The sequence below is a fragment of the Aegilops tauschii genome, chromosome 4, assembly GCF_002575655.3.
Source record: "Aegilops tauschii subsp. strangulata cultivar AL8/78 chromosome 4, Aet v6.0, whole genome shotgun sequence".
Taxonomy (NCBI): Eukaryota; Viridiplantae; Streptophyta; class Magnoliopsida; order Poales; family Poaceae; genus Aegilops; species Aegilops tauschii.
In genome coordinates, this window is record NC_053038.3 from 325,017,012 (window position 1) to 325,023,186 (window position 6,175).

At 47.0% G+C, this 6,175-nt stretch overlaps 1 non-coding gene across 1 annotated transcript; it reads right to left on the minus strand.

Moving 5' to 3' along the window:
• Nucleotides 1–780: 780 nt before the first annotated feature.
• Nucleotides 781–917, minus strand: LOC120963672 (small nucleolar RNA Z247). The gene has a single exon (XR_005755422.1). It is a non-coding gene; the product is annotated as a small nucleolar RNA Z247 (small nucleolar RNA).
• Nucleotides 918–6,175: the final 5,258 nt, after the last annotated feature.

The following is a 6,175-nucleotide window of genomic DNA, read 5'->3' on the forward strand; positions in this document are numbered from 1 at the left end:
CAAAGAAAGCTTGATGACGGAGTAGACTTAACGACGCTTGCGACCTAGTGCTCCGGATGGAATGGGGTAGAGCCCTCCAACGCATCTACCGTGATGAAGGAGTTCCCTCGTTGCCCGATCCTTAATGAAAAAATAACGAGGGTGAGTTTCAAAGAAGACATTATTATCGGTGGCTAAACGAGACATGGATGCGGTTCTTGTCAGCTCGTGGAACATGAAGCACATTTCTAAGAATGAGATCACGTTTAAGTGTAGGGGAATTAATAGAACCTTGACCGATGTGACGAATATCCATACCTCCATCGCTGGCGGTGTGAATCTGGTCGTTGCCATGGTACCGCTCATGAAGGGCTAGCTGCTCGAGCTCATTGGTCACGTGGTCCGTAGCGCCAAAGTCAACATACCAGACACCGTCACCGCCCTGTTCACGCATGGCAGCAGCAACATGGTGGGCGTCGGGCACGTAGTCCTCGTCGAACCGATGCCATCAGTCAATCACCTCGTGGCCAGACTTTTTGCAAAGCTGGCAGCGAGGGCGACCACGGGAAGGAGGGCGACGGCCGTTGTTGTAGTTGAAGCCGCCGCCGCCACTGGTGTTGTAGCCGCCCCCGCCGTTGGAGCCAGATCCCCAACCAGAGCGAGCGCCATCGCCCTGAGGAGCGCCGCGTCCACGCCCACCGCCGCGTTTCCCCTGGTGACTGCGCCCACGGCCGCGACCACGGGAGGCAGAGTTGACGGAGGATTGTCGAAGGTCGCCGCCATGGAGGAGGGTGAGGCGGGCATCAAAACTGAGCAGCTGCCTGTAGAGCTCCTGGACGGTGATGGGCTCCACCCTGGCGGCGAGCGCAGAGACCACCGGGTTGTACTCCATGTCCAGGCCGGCGAGAATTTTGGAGACGATCTTCGGATCAGAGAGCGCCGCAGCAATGCTTGCGACTTCATCGGTGAGGTTTTTGATCTTACCAAGGTAGTCAGCCATGGACATATTACCTTTCTTGAGGTTGGTGAGCTCGATGCGAGTGTTGATCGCTTGGGCTTGGCTCTGAGCAGCGAACATGGCGTGGATGGTGCGCCACACCTCGGCCGGCGTCTGGAGCATGGCGACCTGGGCAAGAATCTCACGAGAAAAAGAACCCATCAAGTATCCTTGAAGTTGTTGCTGTTGTGCATACCAGAGGGATCTCGCAAAGTTGACGACTTGTTCTTCTTTGCCGTCCTTGGTGGTGGTGAGAGTGGCCGGCGGTGGCAGGTTCTCCTCGTCGAGGTGGTGCTCCATCTATGCGCCTCTGATCTGCGGGAGCACGATGGCCTTCCAGAGCAGGAAGTTGCCCCTCATAAGCTTCTCTTGTGGTGGCGGTCCGAGGGAGGTGGTGTTGGTGGAGGTGGAAGATGAGGTGGTGGTGAGCGCACCCATGGTGCTTGGCGTCATGGCAGCAGCGGTGGTGAACATGATCTCGGTCGCGGAGGTAGCTAGATGCAATCTCTTTCGATCTAATGAGGAAGAGGCTCTGTTACCATATTGAATTCATGCACCAACCGGTTGCTCCAAAATTCCGAACTGATGGAGAAAGGTGAGCAATATATTTTAACAATATATGATTGACATTTTCGTCCAACGGTACAATGGTCAGATTGATCAATCACCTAATTCTGGCTTCCGAGCTACATGGATGAATGAACAAGGGCAAGTGCGCAGCGTGCGTGCGATGCCTACTGGCTAGTAGTACCATGATTGCATATTTGTTACTCTAGCATGCATCTCAACGGTTCTTGTTCATCGCGTTCGTGTTGTACTCCTTCTGTTTCAAAATATAGTGCGTCCTCGGTTCCCGTGCTTCAACTTTGACCATAAATTTAATCAACAAGGCCGACTACAGTGGGAGCAAAATTTATACCAATGAATTCGTATTCAAAAGAACTTTTTAATTATATAATTTTTGCTCCCACCGCAGTCGGTCTTGTTGGTTAAATATGGTCAAAGTTGAACCTCGAGAAGTGTGGCCGCACTATATTTTGAAACGGAGGGAGTATGCTTAATTTATTCATTTGGAGACGATGTTTGCTTTGTTAATACTAGACAAAACTGTAGACCGGGTTGCAGAACACAAACACATATAGGTACGTCCATCTCGAGGAAAAACGAAGGATAAAGTTTGGACATATCCAACACGAACCCTTAAAACGTACACCACAAATGTCCGCAGGCAGGATAGAGGAGGGAGTCATCTAATGTTTATTTCAAAAAAATCTTCATTTGTTCGTTTGGAGAGAGAGAGAGAGAGAGAGAGAGAGAGAGAGATGAGTGAGGGGTATCATATGGTCGCTTTTGGTTGAACATGTATGTGTGATGTGCAGTTGTGGGAAGAGAGAAGAAAGAGCAGGACAATGTGCTTGCTTTTGGTTGGACATGTCGATGTCCGAACTCCTGCAAAGCTAGGGCAAGTTTGCTTTCAATATATGAAAAACATACATGCACATTGATCCGCAGACATTTTAGGTAAAAGATTACTATAATCCTTTTCCTCAAAAAACTCACAAGCACTGTGGCATGAGGGTGGGGATATGCTGCAGCTCATCGTGCGACGCAGTGTCCACATTCTCGTCGCGGCGGCCATCAGGGTAATTCGCCCGTACGCACGTGCCACCACCGCATGGCCTAGCCAACAAGTAAGTCGTGGGCGCTTAAATGCTCAAAGGCGACGATGGAAATCGAACACCGCCGATGGCTTTGTCTCCGAGCACGAGGCCCGCCTGCAAACGTAGCGCGAGCACGCTGCAACCTAGGATCGTGCCGCCAGAATCACGATGACTTAGGCGGTGATTATGGTGCGACGAGAGGATGAAGGATCGACAACTTTGAGATATGCCTCCGGTTCATTAGGTACCCCCTCCGTTCACGAATATAAGATGTTTTGGATATTTCAATTGAAGGAAATATGCCCTAGAGGCAATAATAAAGTTGTTATTTATATTTCCTTATATCCTGATAAATGTTTATTATTCATGCTAGAATTGTATTACCCAGAAACTTGATACATTTGTCAATACATAGACAAAACAAAGTGTCCCTAGTATGCCTCTACTAGATTAGCTCGTTAGTCAAAGATAGTTTCCTAGCCATAGACATGTATTGTCATTTGATGAACGGGATCACATCATTAGAGAATGATGTGATGGACAAGACCCATCCGTTAGCTTAGCACTATGATCGTTTAGTTTATTGCTATTGCTTTCTTCATGACTTATACATGTTCCTCTAACTATGAGATTATGCAACTCCCGAATACCAGAGGAACACTTAGTGTGCTATCAAACGTCACGACGTAACTGAGTGATTATAAAGATGCTCTACAGATGTCTCCGATGGTGTTTGTTGAGTTGGCATAGATCGAGATTAGGATTTGTCACTCCGATTGTCGGAGAAGTATCTCTGAGCCCTCTCGGTAATGCACATCACTATAAGCCTTGCAAGCAATGTGACTAATGAGTTAGTTGCGGGATGATGCATTATGGAACAAGTAAAGAGACTTGACGGTAACGAGATTGAACTAGGTATGGTGATACCGACGATCGAATCTCGGGCAAGTAACATACCGATGACAAAGGGAACAACGTATGTTGTTATGCGGTTTGACCGATAAAGATCTTCGCAGAATATGTAGGAGCCAATATGAGCATCCAGGTTCCGCTATTGGTTATTGACCGGAGATGTGTCTCGGTCATGTCTACATAGTTCTCAAACCCGTAGGGTCCGCACGCTTAATGTTCGATGACGATTCATATTATGAGTTTATGTGATTTGATGTACCGAAGGTTGTTCGAAGTCCCGGATGAGATCACAGACATGACGAGGAGTCTCGAAATGGTCGAGACAGAAAGACTAATATATTGGACCATGTTATTCGGACACCGGAAGTGTTCCGGATAGTTTCGGGTAAAACCGGAGTGCCGGAGGGGTTACCGGAACCCCCAGGGGGAACTAATGGGCCACCATGGGCCCTATTGGAGAGAGAGGAGGGCAGCCAGGGCAGGCCGCGCCCACCCCCTTGGAGTCTGAATTGGACAAGAGAAGGGGGGGCGGCGCCCCTGATAATCCCCAAGTGCAGGGAATCATCATAGCAATTCCCAAAGGTGGAAGTGATAAGTATGGAGTGTCGAACCCACAAGGAGCTAAAGGTAAGATCAATATTCTCTCAAGTCCTATCTGCCACTGATACGACTTTACGTATACCGAACGTTTGCTTCCAACTAGAAACGAGAAATAAAACTACGTTGTGGGTATGAAGAGGATAACTTTGCATGATATCAGAGAGCTAAAACATAAAAGTAGGTTCTGTTATCATAAAGTTAGAATATATTACTTAATATTATAAATAGCGAGTGTGGAATAATGATGGGTCGGTGTGTGGAATTATCCTAGGCAATCGTTAACAAGACCGGTAGTCGTCATTGCAATTTCATATGAGGGAGAGGCATAAGCTAACATACTTTCTCTTCTTGGATCATATGCACTTATGATTGGAACTCTAGCAAGCAAGGTAAAACCCAACCATAGCATTAACATATCAAGTCCCTTTTATCCCATATGCCACAACCCCCTTACTCGGGTTTGCTTCTGTCGCTCAAACAACCCACTATAAGCGAATCATGAACGTATTGCAACACCCTACAGCGGGAATCCCTCACGCTTGCACGACACGGAGGGCACCATAGGACAGCACCAAAATAAATCATACAACTCGTACCAATCTAGATCATCAATCAACCCAAAGACAAAGGATATCTACTCAAAACATCATAGGCTGGCAACACATCATTGGATCATAATATGTGGCATAAAGCACCATGTTCAAGTAGGGATTACAGCGGGGTTCGGGAGAGTGGACCGCGTAAAATAGATGAGGATGGTGATGATGATGGTGATGTTGATGAAGACGATCACCGCGGCGATGATTCCCCTCCCGATGGCACTCCGGCGCCACCGAGAGAGAGGAGGAGAGGTTCTCCCGCTTGTGCTTCCTCCTCCATGGCCTCCCCCCTAGATGGGGAGAGGTTCTCCCTCTGGTCCTCGGCCTTCATGGCGATGATGGCCCCTCCGGGATCCTCCTCCATGGCCTCCGGTGATGATAGCCCCCTCCGGCAGGGTGCCAGAGAGGGCCTAGATTGATTTCTCGTGGCTACAGAGGCTTGTGTCGGCGGAACTTCCGATCTAGGTTATTTTTCGGGGGTTTCTGTATTTATAGGAATTTTTGGCATTGGTTTCACGTCAAGGGGGTCTCCGAGTCGTCCACGAGGCAGGGGCCCACGCCCAGGGGGGTGGGCGCGCCCCCACCCTCGTGGACAGCCCGGGACTCTTCTGGCCCAACTCTTTTACTCCAGGGGCTTCTTTTGGTCCATAAAAAATCATCAAAAATTGGCACATCAATTGGACTCCGTTTGGTATTCCTTTTCTGTAAAACTCAAAGACAAGGGAAAAAACAGAAACTGGCACTGGACTCTAGGTTAATAGGTTAGTCCCAAAAATCATACAAAATAGCATATAAATGCATATAAAACATCTAACATGGATAATATAATAGCATGAATACTTCATAAATTATAGATACGTTGGAGACGTATCAGCATCCCCAAGCTTAATTCCCGCTCATCCTCGAGTAGGTAAATGATAAAAGAAATAATTTATGAAGTGTGAATGCTAGCAGGTGCACAAGTTTGCTCAATGATAATTTCAATCACCTTTTCTAGCATCATTATATGTCATAACAGTAGCTCATCTCATAAAACTTTTCATGATCAGGTAACAAGCTATTCACATGTTAAAGTATAGATCAACTTTCTTGAAAACTAACAAACAGTGCTCTTAGTCATCAAATAATTGCAATTCATCTTATTTTCGGGAAGGGTCTATGTAAGAGCTTTGATTCAGCAAACTCCACATACTCAACTATCATTTAATCTTTCACAATTGCTAACACTCACGTGATATTTATGGGTTCGAAGTTTAATGGACACAGAGAAAGATAGGGGCTTATAGATTCGCCTCCCAACCTTTTACCTCAAGGGTAATGTCAACAATAATAGTTCATGATAACTTACATCCAATCGGATATATATATCAGGATCTTTCCAACACAATGTGCTTGCCAAAGGATAAAATGTAAAAAGAAAAGGTGAA